Source organism: Globicephala melas, chromosome 4 (genome assembly GCF_963455315.2).
Source record: "Globicephala melas chromosome 4, mGloMel1.2, whole genome shotgun sequence".
Lineage (NCBI taxonomy): Eukaryota > Metazoa > Chordata > Mammalia > Artiodactyla > Delphinidae > Globicephala > Globicephala melas.
Genome location: NC_083317.1, coordinates 142,651,230 through 142,667,881, shown reverse-complemented (window position 1 = coordinate 142,667,881; position 16,652 = coordinate 142,651,230). Strand labels below are relative to the sequence as shown.

The following is a 16,652-nucleotide window of genomic DNA, read 5'->3' as shown; positions in this document are numbered from 1 at the left end:
AGTCGTTGCATGTATCAAGACTTCGCTGCTTTACTGCTGAGTAGTAATCCACGATATGGATGCACCAGTTTGTTTAACCATTTACCCACTGAAGGACAATGGATTGCTTCCCGTTTTTAGTTATGACAAATCAAGCTGGTATGGACGTTTCTCTGTGTTTGTGTGAACGTAAGTTTTTATTTCTCTGGGGCAAATGTCCAAGAGTGCAATTGTTGGGATGTACGGTGAGCTCATATGTAGCGTTATAAGAAGCTGCCAGACTTCTTTCCGGAGCAGATGTACCATTTTACATGCTCGCCAGCGGAGTGATCCAGTCTCTCTGCGTCCTCACTGGCATTTAGTGCTATCAACGTGCTTTATTTTAGCCATTCCGCTAGGGTTCAGTGATACCTCATTGAGGCTTTAATTTGCATTTCCTTAGCTGCTAATGATGTTGAACACGTTTTCATGTGATTAATTGTTATCTGGATACTCTCTTCCATGAGAGAGGATGTGTATGTTTTCTGCCAATTTCTAATTACAGTAAGTCCCTTACATACAAACGGAATGTGTTGGGAGATCCAATGAAATTAGCTTAGGTACCCCACTAACACAATTGGCTACATAGTACTGTACTGTAATAGGCTGTAATACTTTTCAAACAAATAATACATAAAACACAAACACAAAAAATAAAGAAAACATTTTAAATCTTACAGTGCAGTACCTTGAAAAGTACAGTAGTGCAGTACAGCAGCTGGCACACAGGGGCTGGCATCGAGGGAACAGGCAAGAAGAGTTACTGACTGGAGGAGGGAGGGGAGGTGGGAGATGGCAGAGTTGAAGGATCTTCAGCAATAGGGGACGGAGGGCCAGCTGCAGTGTCACTCACGCCTGACGCTGATGGCGCAGGATCTGGTTCCTTGCTGGATTCAATTCTATCCATCCTCTTGAAAAATCGATCCAGCGATGCCTGGGTAGTAGCTCTTTTTTTCTCGTCATAGATGACACGGTAGCACTGGGTTGCATTCTGAGCGGCTGCTGCAACCTCCGTGTACCGTTCTACCTTCTGATCCTGTACCTCAAAAACTAACAGCGCCTCTTCAAATAAAGAAAATCCCCTGCCATTTCCTGCATCGTGAATCCCTTCGGTTCTTCAGTTACTTCTTCCTCCTCTTGTCTCTCTTCATCCTTTCGCTGGATGAAGATCCAATTCCATCAGGTCTGCATTAGTAAGCCCCTCGTGTTGCACGACAAGGAGTTCCATGAAGTCGTCCCCTTGCAGATCTGGCTCCGGCTTCTCGCTGAGGGTCACTACGCTGCTGACGACCTCTTTGGACTCCTCATTCACCTTCTCAAATCCACGAAAAGCGTGAACAAACTGCGGGCAAAGGTTCTTCCAAACCCCATTCACGGTGACAGCCGTAACCTCACGCCAAGCCACGTCAGTGTTTTTTATGGCCTTGCGGATCTTCTAGTCCTCCCAAAATTATCACAGGGTTGTTCCTGCCCTTGCATTTACCGCTGTATTTGAAGCTCAGCTCAATATTGATGTTTTACAACGGTAGCCCTCAATTCCTCAAGGAGAGGGAGAATTACAGAGGATCCCATTTTCAAAGACAGGAAGACAGCACATTTCAGACATTTTCCATATACTAAGAAAGTTTTAAAACATGATTTGCATATAGTGATACAGAAAACTAATTTAGCCAGAACGGCTAATTCCCAGATAATTCTGGATGAGAGGGGTCTTAATTTATGTGTGATACATAAATACCCACACAGGCATATGTGTGTGTGTGCACGCGTGTATGTGTGTGTGTGAGTGTGTGTGTGCTGGACAGAATAAAGCCCTATCCCCCCGAAGATGTCCCTGTACTAACCCCTGGAACCTGGGAATACGCTACTTTACAAGGGACTTTGCAGGTGTGATTAAGTTACCTTGAGAAGGGGGGATTGCCCTGGATTGTCTGGTGGGCTTGATATCATCAAAACAGCTTTATAAGAGGGAGGCAGGAAGATCAGTAGGGGATGTGATGACAGAAGGAAGGCGTCGGAGTGATGTGAGGGAAGAGGCCTAAGGGGTGAGCTAAGGGATGCCGCTGGTCTCTAGAAGCTGGAAAATGCAAGGAAACAGATTCCCCCTGAAACCTCCAGAGCGAATGCAGCCCTGCTGACACCCTAATTTTAGTTTTCTGACTTCCAGAACTGTAAGAAAGAAACTGCAGTTGTTTTAAGCCACAAAATTTGAGTTAATTTGGTACAGCAGCTACAGGAAAAAAACACACGTTTGTATATATAGTTTCCAGTTGCCTCCTTCCTTTACCTAAAAAAGGTACCTTAAAAGCTCTGTTACTTCCATCCTTCACAGAATCACCTCTATAGAGAACAGACTAGTGGTTACCAGTGGGGAGAGGCAACTTGGGGCAGGGGAGGGGGAGGTACAAACTATTTTGGGTGTAAGACAGGCTACAAGGATGTACTGTACAACACGGGGAACACAGCCAACATATGTAATAACTGTAAATGGAGTGGAACCTTTAAAAACTGTATATTAAAAAAATAGGATCTGAAGTCAGACAAAAAAATAAAAGATGAGGAGACTGGGGTTTATTACAAAAATAATTTTAGAAACAGGTAATAAGATTCTTTGTGTTGACTACAGCACAGAAGAATGCTACTAGGCAGCGAATGATCTCGCGTAAGTTGCTTGCTACTCTGAGCCTCTATTTCCTGACAAAGTGAGAGACTTAAACTAGCTGATTTCTAAGGCCCATTCTAGTACCAAGATCCAGGAGCTGTACTGTAAAAAGAATATGTGGTTTTGGGAGTAGCTGGACTTGGGCTGGAATCCTGACTTTGGACAGATCAACGTAGCATCTCTGGGATTCAGGTTCCTCATGTGCAAAAATGGGGAAACAACAGCTATCCCCATAGGGGCTGTGATGACTGTACTACAAGGTAACCCTCAACACCAGGCCTGGCCCCCAGCAGGAGCTGGAGCAGTGTGAATCCTCTCTCCCTCCTTCACCTCTCCTAGTTCTACAAGATCATTGCAGGATGCACGTGTTCATGCAATAACTCCCCGTCACCTGAACTTTAAACATGCTTTCTTTCTCCCATGCCCCTGCTCTAGAGCAGAGATAACATGCCATCCACAGACAGAAAGCTGCTCTGAACGGGGAGAGGGGTCATGTAGGGTACGAATAGAGATAGAGAAGAAAATATTTTAAGAAAGTATTTCTGTCCGACGGAGTCTACACATAATTTAGAAAAATGTCGTAAAGCAAATAAACACCTCAAAGCCGGAAAGCTGATAAGGACAGTAAAACTAATCAATTCAAATAAGATTTCAGTAATAACCTCTATTTTTAACATAGCTTCCAGTTTTCAAAAAAATGTTTTGATCAGGAGATAAATGGCACTGCGATTTTACTGAGGAAGTATGAGATCAGTGAGAAATACGTTCCTCTTAAAAAGACTTTCCACGGAGACCCAGAGAGGAAATATTTGGAGCCCCTGTGCCATAAATCAGTGAATCATGTAACAAAGGCCCCAAAATAGCAGGGTTACCATCATTCAAGTGGATCTTGGCCACAGACTCACTATGAAACTCTTTATCTGAACGGTTTTTAGTGCACATTTAAAAATGTTAGTCCTACCACCCTCCTAGAGATCTCAAGTGCTCTTTTCTTAAAACCGACTTAAGAGCACTGTCCCAACAATGAATACATCCTAAGATTATTTTAAAGTATTAGCGGCAAAATAAAAACTGGAAAAATCCATTCTAAGGGAGGGGAATCACAAATCGTAAAGACACACTAAGAAATACACATCAGCAAAACAAAACAAAAACCCTCCCTGAACTGAAACAAAAAACAAAACACTGGAAGTAGATTTCACCTTGAATAACTGGCAGTAAGGGAATGAAAATGAAACATCACCTAGAAACCACGATGTGTGAACATGATCCCCGCCCTGCTGTGACTGAGACCACAGAGCACGCTCCATCTGGCTGTGGGCCAGAGCTACGCTGGAAAAGCTTCAAGCACAATTTAAATGATTAAAAATAAAAACACTTTATACCATAGACACTGAAGTTTAAAAAGGTCTTTCTCAGTTCCTTGGAAGTACAGATGTAGAAAAAGATGCAACTAGAAACTTTCCCCCATCCTGAGCAGCAAATCTATTGGGAGTTGGGACACCGTATTCAATTCCCAATTTCTAACCACACAGCAATGGATGACTCCTACCTCCTGCAAGGCACGATGCTTGCAATGACTTAAGGACCAATCATTAGACTCCTTCTTATAAAAATTCAATTTGTGTAGAATGCTTCAGGAACATACCTATAGTGAATGAGGCGCAATTTGGTTTTCCACATTTGTGTGTTCTTTTTTATCAGTGACTTGTTCTTTCACTGTGCTTTCTTTTCCGTCTTGTACTCCTTAAACATTATCTTGTCTCTTTTGACTCGTTCCACTGTCTCAGGTTTCAGTAATGGTCTCCAGCAGATTCTCCTTTATGGCAGGATTGTATCAGAGTGTGGATTGTAACTGTTGAGTGTGAGTTCATCCTCCGTGTACATTATTTATTTTTCTGTAGAAATCCCATGCGCCTTGGTTGGTGGAGTGTTTTGCATTTGCTTCTTCATGGGTTTCAAGAACAACACTAGTGTGAGCGCAGATTGTATTATACGTGCCAAAACGTAAAGCAATAAAGTCACCGCTCAGGAAGAGTTGACTTACAGTCAAACCTTTATTAAATGGCGATGGAGTTTCAGTTTAGGAGGGTGAAAAATTCAGGAGACGGATGATGCTGAGAGTTGTGAATGTACAATGTGGATGTACTTAGTGCCACTGAACTGTACAGTTAAATATGGTTAAAACAGTATGTTTTATATTATGTGACTTTTACTACTGTAAAAAAAATTTTTTTAAAGTCTAAAGGAAAAATCTGTTATATTTAGTATCTCAATTATTTTATTTTGAACAGGATACTATCTGCTAAAGACACAGTAGCCTGAGATCAGCTCAGTCAATTCTTGTTTGGCATGCATATAGAAGTCTCCTCCCTCAAATCAGTTTAAAAAAAAAGGAAAATACAGAAATTTAACAATGCTCTAGGAGTAGGACATTCCTAGGAGTACGTACAACTTTACCATTTGAAGACTCGGATTTTAACAGCCTTTTAAAGTTCACTGAAAAGAGAAATACAGTACTTTCAAACAATTAAGAAATTTCTTAAAAATCTGACTGTTTGAGTTTTCTACAAATGGGTTTTCATGGCTTGGACAAATTTTCCAGTCATATAGTCATATATGGATTCCAAAACTGCTGAATCCCAAACAGTTGAGGGGGAAATGAAGATGATCTGGTGTCTAAACAGAAACGTCTGCCCAAAGTATCACTTAAACGTTCCCACTGTTTCCATTCACTGAGCACACAGACACAGTAGATACTCAACCAATGCCTGAGGGTCCATCAAAAGCAGACCCCAAAGCTCTCTGAGTTGAATACTCCCTTAAGAGGCATCACCTCCCACCTCTTTTTTTTCTTGATGTGCTACCGTATGCTTTTTAATGTCAATTAAAGCATGTGTTGCTGTCCACTGGTAGTCCCCAACTCTTTGATGGGCAGAACGTGGCCAAGCCTAAGGAGGTCTTCTTCGGGGAAAAGCTGTGTCCCGTCGGGGCGCTGAGTGTGCCAGGCACCACGCTGAGGGCTGTGCCGGTGTCTTCTCAGTCCCCGCGGGCTTTCCAGCAGCCTGCTGGTGGGAAGTCCTCCTGCTGTCCAGCCTAAATCCCACAGGCTGCTATTCCTGCGGACACTGAACCTCAAACCGTCGTGTGGGGGCGACGGTGACCCGAACCTACACTTGGAAGACAACATGATTCATTTCTGCTTTAAAACTGCAAAAGTGTCTCTACATAACGACAATTCATTACGAAGCATTAACAGCTGAGATACTTAACGGGGTCCGTGTAAAGTGCGTAACAGATGACCAACCGTATGACAGCTGCTGTTCAATTAAAGACAGTGACACGAACATAAACATGAGGAGAATGCCCTCTTTTGTATTTTGTTTACATTTTTACAGGACTCACATTACCTGAGGCAATTCTATGAGATGCAGCCTATATACAGATTTGCTAAGGGTAAAACTGGAAGTAATATACAGACCTCCTTTATCCCCTGGAAAAGAAGTAATCAATTTCATGTTTGTAGACATACGAAGCGGCAGTTATTCATTTTAAGAGATTAATAATTCAGCATCCATACAACACAATACAAAGTATTCATCATCGCTAGCTGGAAGGGGCAATTTGGTTTTTCATATAGCCCACAACAGTCTAGAAGTAAACTATATTTTAACAGTCTAAAATGAAACAATGACTAATTCTGTTAATGATACAGTAAATTAACAGCAATTATAGAGCTGGCTGAATGCCCACAATCTCAGTGAGTGCTACATGACACACACGAGACGTCCTTTGAAAGTGCCAGAGCGTTCATAAATACCACAGAAGTTCCTGAACTTTGCGTGTGTACTGGGGGGGGGTGGTGGTGGTAACTGGTTCCCTATGTTTGTACCATGAAATTAAAAAGTATGTCACGTATATCACAGAAAATGATAACTACAACTACTAAGAATAATGAATTAGAAACAGCTAACAATGTGCCATGGTACCGTTCTAACGGATGTGTGTTGATTACATAATCAACCTGTGAGGCAGGTATTAGTATTAGTCTCATTTTACAGATAAAGAAACTGAGACACAGCTTCGGAGGAATTCAAATGCTCGTTGCTGAGGCAATTCCAAGAGAAAGTAAAGAAGTTACAAGGAGGAAGGAAATAGGAAACAGATGAAAACAAACCAAAACAACCACACACAAGAAAACAACCCACACCCCTAAGAGTTTTTTGAAAATAACAGAAGAAAGCAGGAAGAGGATAAAGAAATTTACATGAATTCTAAATCTCAACGGTCTGACTTTAGAAGGAAAAGCTAATGATACATGGTTTCAATAGCTTTTTCGGATCAAGTTCTGGTAAAATGAGAATTCATGTAAAGTGCTTTCAGCAAAGAGAAGAAAAGCGATGCTATTATCGTGACTGCTCTTATTCTGCAAACTGACCTGTCATCTCTGTGAGATTACTGAAGGCAAGAAAAACCAAGACAGTCAACAAAAGATAAACAAATGTTTTAATATGACTTGAAAATTGTCACTTAGAATTATCTAATTTTTGAATAATTTAAATCTCACCATTTAGAATATCCTAGTGAGTATTCTTCAAACATCTGTGGGGAACAGATGTAACGAAGGGGCCTGATACTTGTGATACTGTACCAGGTAACTTGCCTGAAAAGTAAAATATGACTGAGGTCTGTTTGGATGGACGGGGGAGCTGCGTGTTCAGAGATAAAATAGGGAGCTGGTCTCTTCTGTAGGTTTTGATCAGAGGAGCGCCATGATGACAGGGGATTGGAGAATTTGTAATAGGGTTGTTACAACAGCATTTCTTCTTAAACTTGCCCCGTGTGGAACGAATCCTTTAAAGTTGATGACACTGACTTATTCCTAAGTTCATAAAATGGCTTTTCTATGATCAACAGTGTGGAAGCTGTTTTTGGTATACTGTCTGAACACCTGACCAAATCAAGAGAGAAATAGATATAGGTGACAAAAAAGAAGAGGTGGGAAGGGAGGAAAGGTGGGCAGCTCGGGCCACAATCTGAAGCAGGTCCTTAGGAAAGGAGGGACCAAGCACCGCAGGCAAAGAACCACCAGAAATGGCTGCAAAACCATTTCTGATCACGGCCTTCATCACCCGCGGGAGGCCTCCTGCTGAGACAGACACAGGAAAAGAAAGACGGTACATATCTCATAGCTCAAGGTTAACCATTCTTTTTTTTAAATTTTTACATTTTTTTCAATTGAACTATACTTGATTTACAATGTTGTGTTAATTTCTGTTGTACAGCAAAGTGATTCAGTTATACATACACATACATTCTTTTTTTGTCTTCTTTTCCATTATGGTTTATCCCAGGATACTGAATACAGTTCCCTGTGCTACACAGTAGGACCTTGTTGTTTATCCGTTCCATATATAATAGTTTGCATCTGCTAACCCCAACTTCCTGCGCCAAGAATTCTTCCTCTGAGTGACCCCTGGGTTGAGGCATCCTCAGAAGGATGGATATTTGTTTCCCTCCTCACCCCCTCCCCCCTAAAAAAAAAAAAAATATCAAGAACTGCAGGGCTACCAGCAACATAGCTCTTCTGGCCTTCCTGGCAAGCATTCAAGAACTACTTGTAAGTTTTACTGAAGGAATGGTTTGTATTATGAGGGATTCCTTACATTTTATTTCTATCTAATGAAAATTACACGGGTTTGTTTCCTTTTAAAATTTTCATGCCTATTTTTCTTTGATGCAGGCAATCTCTCCCCTTCTCCTCTGTCCCACTCCTGTTTTTCCCCCGTCTTCAGTCTAGTCTTTGCTACAATCTGTGATTCCTGACACTGTTCCTCCACTCTTTAGTTCTACCTCCTGGGTTATCTTCTAGCTTCACACCTCAGGGCTTCTGAAGCCTGTTGCTCTGGGTTTGTCTTTTTCCCTCTGGTATTCTCTGTAAGATGACTTCCCTAAAAAAGCCAACACGTTTCATAGATAGGTTCCTTTGTGTCACATTTTAGGTTCCACATATAAGCACTATCATATGGTATTTGACGTTCTCTGATTTATTTCATTCAGCACGATAATTTCTAGGTCCATCCATGTTGCTGCAGATGGCATTATTTCGTTCTTTTTTTTATAGCTGAGTAATATTCCGTTGTATATATGTACCACATCTTCTTTATCCATTCATCTGCTGATGGACATTTAGGTTGTTTCCATGTTTTGGCTACTGTGAACAGTGCTGCTATGAACACAGGAGTGTATGTATCTTTTTGAATTATAGTTTTGTCTGGATGTATGCCCAGGAGTGGGCTTGCTGGATCATATGGTAATTCTATTTTTAGTTTTCACAGACATAGAGAACAGACTGGTGGTTGCCAAGGGGGAGGGGATTGGGGGAGGGGTGAAGTGGGAGTTTGGGATTAGCAGATGCAAACTATTATATAAAGAATGGATAAACAACAAGGTCCTACTGTATAGCACAGGGAACTATATTCAATATCCTGTGATAAACCATAATGGAAAAGAAGACAAAAAAAGAATATATATATGTATATAACTGAATCACTTTGCTGCACAGCAGTAATGAACACAACATTGTAAATCAACTATACTTCAATAAAAAAATAAATTGTACCTTAATTTAAAAACAACCAACAGGTTAATTTTCCCTAAGGCCGTGTGGAAATCTATCTGCTAGAAGAGATAACAGCAACAAAAATGAAGTCAAATAGCAATGATTCAGAATTGTGTGTGAAAAATACCCTCCCATTTTCTAATGTTCTATTCCAGCTGCCTGAATCTCCTATCCCTGGAAAAAATTCTGAAGTAGTATCTTAAATAAAAACTCGAGGGACTTCCCTGGTGGCCCAGCGGTTAAGACTCTGTGCTCCCAATGTAGGGGGCCGGGCTTCGATCCCTGGTCAGGGAACCAGATCCCGCATGTGTGCCGCAACTGAGAAGTCTGAATGGTGCAACTAAGACCTGGCGCAGCCAAATAAATATTTAAATAAATAAATATTAAAAAAAAAAAAAAAAACAAAACCTTGAGGCCCTGTCCCTATAATTTGCAACATTCAACTCTGTACTGTAGAAAACTGGCCTCTGTGACATTAACAAATATTACCTTTTAAAAGCAAACAACGGCACCGCATATACATGGCTTTCTTATAAACGGTGCCAACTTCATTTAACAAAACTGATAGCTGTACTATGCATAGTTAAATAAGGCTTTTAGAAATGAATTTTGGTAGATGGCCTAACAACGAATGTTTATCTACAAAGGGAACAAATTTATATAAGGTCCTTAAGCACAAGGATTTTATCTGATACTGATTTTTATCCTATACAGGGGCGTGTTGGATGTCAACATGTATTTATTCAGTAAGCAAATGAAATGAAAATATAGAATATTTACATTTTAAAAGGCCATACACACCATAATTAAGAATGACAACTGAGTGAGAACTTCTGATATGCCAACAGCTAGGTTTACAGAGCCTTGTAGTAGGGCGGGCATCCCCTGACAGATGTGCAGAGTTGATAAAGGGAAACGTGTTGTTGCCCAAATTTCAAAGTCTTGTGATTAACATTTTCATCAGTAGAGACTGTAACAGTCTAAATATTAATTGTAGAGTTAGGATTAAGAATAAATTCTTCAAGTTAGAAAACAGAACTGAAAGACATTCCAGAAGTCTGACACATATTATTACCTTGTGTCTACTTCAAATAAACAGTACGAAGAATTAAAAAATAGGAGCTGTCTACGTAAAAATGACTAACAAACTGCCTTTTTTTCCTTTCGTAACAAGATTCATATATTTTTGTCATGACGATATTAGAATTTACTTTTCTTTAAAAGCCTATTTGAGTCAGGTTTTCATTATTTTTCTCCCTGTTTTAGTGATGTGTAGGTTAAAAGGACAAAGCAATCGGCCTCCTGTTAGTAGTAAGAACGTCTCACCACAGCAAGGTGGTTACCTCAGCCTTGCTGACAAATTCTGAGGTTTCCAAAGACACATGTCATCAGAGGTCCCATGACTCCAACTGATGGATGGATTTACCTTCTAAGATGTGGTAAAACATGAAATTAAGACAATTTATTCACAGATAGGTACTTAAAACCTGTACTATACTTTATAGTCACATGGTGGGATATTTTTGGCCTGGTTAGGAGTAATTCTATTCCTCACTGACCACAAGAATCAATTCATGAAAGAGGTTAAAAAGAGAGGATACAAGAGTAAATTTCACGTTTTATCCAAATTTCTAATTATTATCACATTTTCACTATCAAAATTTTTAAGTGAACTCTTCAGTTCTTTGTTATAATGCAGGAGGAGTATTTTCTCAAGCACTGTTGACTGTTATAATACACATTTACTTATTTTATACCTAGCTTAGTGGAGGAACAAGATATTTTTGGTTAGAGATACTGCAGTGTAAGATTCTACTGCTATAGTTATTTAGCTTTTCTTCCTCTAGAAACGGAGGAAGGTAAAAACATATCTCCCCTTCAACAATTTGTCTTACAGATTTGGTCCACGGTGATAATGCAATTTCATGGACGTAGTCTCACGAACTGAAGTTTTACGTGCTGCTTTAAGAAGATGCTTTCGAACATTTTTGTGAGCAAACTTAATGCGACTGCCCTGATTTTTATACAGGTACGCCTCGGAAATATTGTGTGTTCAGTTCCAGACACCATAATAAAGCAAACATCACAACAGAGTGAGTCACATGAATTTTTTGGCTTCCCAGTGCACATAAAAGTTATGTTTACACTATACTGTAGTCTATTCAGTGTGCAATAGCACTAAGTCTACAAAAACAAGGAACGTACCTTAATTATAAATAATTTATTGCTAAAAAATGCTAATTATCATCTGAACTCCCAAAAGCATAGGTTCCTATAAGGTTCCTTTTTTTTTTTTTTTGCGGTACGCGGGCCTCTCACTGCTGTGGCCTCTCCCATTGCGGAGCACAGGCTCCGGACGTGCAGGCTCAGCGGCCATGGCTCACGGGCCCAGCCGCTCCGCGGCATGTGGGATCTTCCCGGACCGGGGCACGAACCCGCGTCCCTTGCATCGGCAGGCTGACCCTCAACCACTGCGCCACCAGGGAAGCCCAAGTTTTCTTATTTAATAAGAAAAAGGCCAACCCCTTCAGACACATGAAAGGGTATTATTCTCATTCATAATAAGAGCAATGCAATTATAATTAAACGTTCTTCCTTATCTATTAGATTGGTTAAGGTCAAATATTTGGTGGTGCCACATTGCCTGCGTAAGGATGTAGGGAAAAGGCAGACGCACCTAAGTTGGGAGTAGAACCTTAGTACAACTTCTTTGGAGAGCAAGAAGGATAATATCTATTACAATTGAACATGCATACATACTTTGTTCTAACAATCTAGAAATTGTAGGTATTTGTCCTACAGCTATATTTACATAAGAAAGACAGCAAGTACAAAGATAGTCCGTGAAGCCTTATTTGTGATGGGAAAACAGTGGAAATAACCTATATGCCCATTGTAGGGAACCTGTTATGTAGACTATGCACATTCCTTCAATGAAATAACATATCATTATAATGGAGCTGATCTACATATATGAATAGGGGAGAATCTTGAAGGTAAATGAACAAAAGCAAATGCAGAAAAAAAATGATGTCTTTGGGAGGGGAATGAATGCCAGGCAATGGGGAGGAAGACAGTTTTACTGCACACTTTTTGTGCTGTTTGAACTTTTTACTGTGTATATGCATATCACCTATTTAACACTGTTTTTAAAAAATGCAATAGTCTGGTTAAAGACAAACCACTAAAGAAGAGGTGACGTTCTAAATTGAGAAAGAAGGAAGATAAGAAAAAGTGTGGAAATGAAGAAAATAACTGGAAATAATCCGAAACAAACACATTTCTTTGTGTATTATTACCTTGCTGTAGAAACTATTGTTTTATATAATCTATGGGGACAGAGTTTAAAATAAGTTGGTAGCCAAGTAGACAGGAAACATAAATATACAGTACGTGTACAGGTTCATAACTTGGCAAATGCCAAAACAAACCCCATATCTAACCTAATTCTCCAGAGAAAGAAAGGCAAAAAGGATGTTCTCCATTAACTACGTAAAAGAATGCAACGGGGTGATGGAAAGTACGGCTGTTGTCAAGAAACTGAATTACTGTGTGTTTAGCAAGATCACAGCTCAGCACAGCTCAGCTACTTTAGGTGTGAAAAGTGATGGACTGGAAATCAGGAAGCCAGGAGTTTGAATCCCGGCCTTGGCACTTATTAGCTATGTGATCCTAATCACATAATTTAATCTAAATTTTAGCTTCCTGTGATAATGAAACCTGCCTCTCAAAGTGAGAGGACCAAGTGGGATAATGAATGCAAAAGTACAGTATAACATTAGTATAAAATACAGTATGATGTCCAGTACCCCACGCTCCACGACCATCATAATGTCAACAGAATTGGAAACAAAGCCCCTAACTGTTCTCCTTCCTTGTCTCCGTGCTTCCTGGGGTGCCTCTTACTCATGTCTATATATGGAGGGCCTGGAAAGTAGTAAGGGCTCAATGAATCTCTGCTTTATAAATTAGTCTTAAAGTAGACGTTTTAAAAAGCAACCAACCTCTAAGAATTTTTGGCAAGTTTCTCCCGATATACTGATACCATCAGAAGAATGTATCCGATTGCTTAGAATAGCTACACCCGTATGAATAAATCACTGTCACTGTCTGATTCTCAATCTATTTCACTTACAAGCTTTAACTTCTGACTTTGTTTCTTCTTATGCTCTGCAGGGTGAGACCTGCATAACACCTCCAAGGGCCAGCTGACCATATCTTTCCCCTAACTCAGTGACAAGTCATAATTACATACTGACTTTTTGATCTTGACCAACTGGGAACTGAGAACATTCTTTTCTCCCTAATTTTCCTTGGACCTGCTTGAGCAAATATCTGAGTGGCTGCTATCTCATCAAGAGATCCGGTTTCAACTCTAAGGAAAAAAAAAACCAAGGAAACGTGATCATTTGCTATAATGGGGTGATATTTGGCTGGAAGTCCTAAAAATTAACTCAGACCTCCCCACTCTACCCAAACTTGAACAAAATAACATACTATAGCGATCCAAACAAAAGTAACACATTTACATAAAGTAGAGATTACAATTTTTTTCTTACACGTAGAATACCTTTTCCCCATCCCATTTCTCAAGTGGATGTGATTTGTTTAAAAATTGACAGACATTTAATCAACCCAGGGTGTCTGTTCTATGTCTTGATCTGGTCCCATCAGGGGCTCTTTCCTACAAGGCTGGAAAAATGTCCAATTCGAAGTTGCTTCTGGTGCAGTCACGCAGAACCATACTATTCCTTCAACATCATCCTTCTGCCCTTGAACTTTCCATGGGTCATAGTGTTTCAGAGTTCCCAGTGCTGTTTTCTGGGACTAGTGGGTCCCTATCCTTTGATGTTTGGGATCCTGAAAACTTCATCCTGAAGCGGCTCCACCCTTTTCTTTTCAGAAAACCCATGAGGAGAGGGTGTCACTTGTCTAGATCTGTGAATTTTTCTTTGGAAAAATCTCCCTGATAAACGAGTTGCCATCTTTCCCTGGCTGTGACGGCAAGAGAACTCCTTGTTCTCCAAACATCCGAAGGTCTCACTCCAGTTTCCTTTGTTCATTTAACCTCCCTGTAGAAGAACAACCTTTGTGAAGAGATGTAGACCTGCCCACTTCTCCCAGATATGCTGACAGTAACATCCACAAACACCGACTCCCATCTGGAAGGCGGGCACACTCCACAGAGAAGGAATTCCCGAGCATGTAGGGACATAGCAAAACCCTTGTTCGAAGCCCCCATATCTACGGCCAGGCTCTGATGGGGGAGGATGGTAGATATCAGAGGGGCTGATCACACACCAGCTCCATCAGAGTTGGGCAAAGGTGTCGGTGGTTGAGTTGACCCAATCTGAAGAGATTAAGTTGGCTTGGGCAAGAAGCATTTCAGGGGAGACAGTGGAAAACCAAGTCTTTCTCCAAAGTTTGTAACTGCATCGGATTCTGGAAAGCTAGGGAGAAAGGAATCCACCCAAAATGTGACTAAACTGAACTTCCTGTCAGCCTAATGACTGATTTCCTATTAGCTTATGGGCATATTTGGTTTAGAACAAATAAAGCTGGTATTCCTTGCCCTCAAAACAAACGAAATCCAATCCTACTTTCAGTAACTCTTATATTGGTGGTAGCTGGGGCAGCCGCTGCACACACAGATGGATACAATGTACCTTGTTTTAAAAGCAGAAAGACAATGACCACTGTTTTGCTCTATTTTTATTCACCACATTGATTCTGAAATTTCTCACAACATTAAAGTATAGCACAGCATTTTTAAAAGGTTTATGAAAAAGGAGAACGAACTAAAAAGACAAATTACTGACTCATGAAATGTAAGCAATAGCCCAGTCATGATACTGAGGATACAAGGCTGTTTCGGCACTAAGTATGAAATTGACCTGTGAAATGACTTCTTTTACTTTTTTAATTCAAAGACTATTCTAATATGTCAATTATCCCCCGATTAATTAATAGATTCAACAAAATCCCATCAGGATTTTTTGCGGCAATTGAGAAGTTTATTCCAAAATTTCTAGGCAAATGCAAAAGACTTGGGTAGCTAAAATAATCCTGAAAAATAAAAACAAAGTTAGAGGACATATACTACCTGATTTGAAGACTTAGTGCAAAGCGACAGTCATCAGAACGGTGAGTGTTGGTTTAAGAATAGACTAGAGATCAGCCAACTTGCTTTATAAAGGGCTAAATAATAAATATTTTAGTCTTTGAGGCCATATAGTCTCGTTTACAACTCCTCAACCCCGGTGCTGGAGCAGGAAGGCAGCCCCAGACAACATGTAAATGAACAGGCATGGCTATGTTACACTGAAGGTTTATTTACAAAAGCAGGCAGTGAGCTGGCTTTGGCCCATAGGCTACAGTTTGCTGATTTCTGGAATAGACTAAGAGGACAGATCAGAACGTCCAGAAACAGTCCCATACTTATAAAGGCTAGTTTTTGACAGAGGGGCTAAATAATTCAATGGGGGTGATGGGGGGAAAGCATGTCTTTTCAACAAGCAGTGCTGGAACAACCAGATAACTGTATGGGGCAAAAGGAACCTTGACCCCTACCTCAAATTTTTCACACAAATTTATTTGAAATGGCTCATACATTTAAGTGTAAAAGCCAAAATTATGATACTGTAAAAAAAATTGGAAAATAAACAGATGAGTGGGAGGGGGAGCTACTATCTACAATCTACAAGGACTGTAATTTCATAAAAGAAAGGACATTTTAACAATAAAATGGCAAAAAGCTGTAATGTCAGTATATAAGGCAGGCCTTTAAATTGAAAAGAAAAAGAAAAAAAAAGAAAAAATATTGGAGAATATCTTTGCTTCCTTGGGAGTAGTCAAAGGTTTCTCAGAATGCATAAAGCACTAACCATAAAATAAAAAATTTGATAGAGTACATAAAAAACAAAAACCTCTGCCCACCAAAAGATATTTCAAAAATGAAGAGGCAAGTCCCAGACTGGGGAAAGATATTTGAACTACATAAATCTGACAAAGGATTTTTATTTAAAATATATAAAGAGTGCCAACAAATCAATGTAAAGAGACAAACAACAATAGAAATGGATAGCGAGCTTGAACAGACATTTCAAAAAAGATATATAAATGGTGTATAGCACATGAAAAGATGTGTCCTCTTTTAGGAAAATGAATGCTATGTTTCAGGTGTGTGCAGTGTAGGTGTCAGGGTTAGGGAGAAGCTTGACTTTGCTTTATTATCTTGTTTGGCTTAAGTGGGGTTTAATGAGGTGTTTATGGGTGCCGGGTTGACAATGGTAAACGGCGATGAGTCCAAAAAGTGCCAACCTGGTTAGGCTGAACTGTGCTGTGCAGAAT

General features: G+C 40.0%; 1 protein-coding gene across 2 annotated transcripts in view; it reads right to left on the bottom strand.

The window, feature by feature from the left end:
• Positions 1 to 16,652, bottom strand: part of LOC115863453 (ubiquitin-conjugating enzyme E2 E2) — a 352,617-nt gene that overhangs the window by 53,168 nt on the left and 282,797 nt on the right. The gene's annotated exons all lie outside the window — the stretch shown is intronic.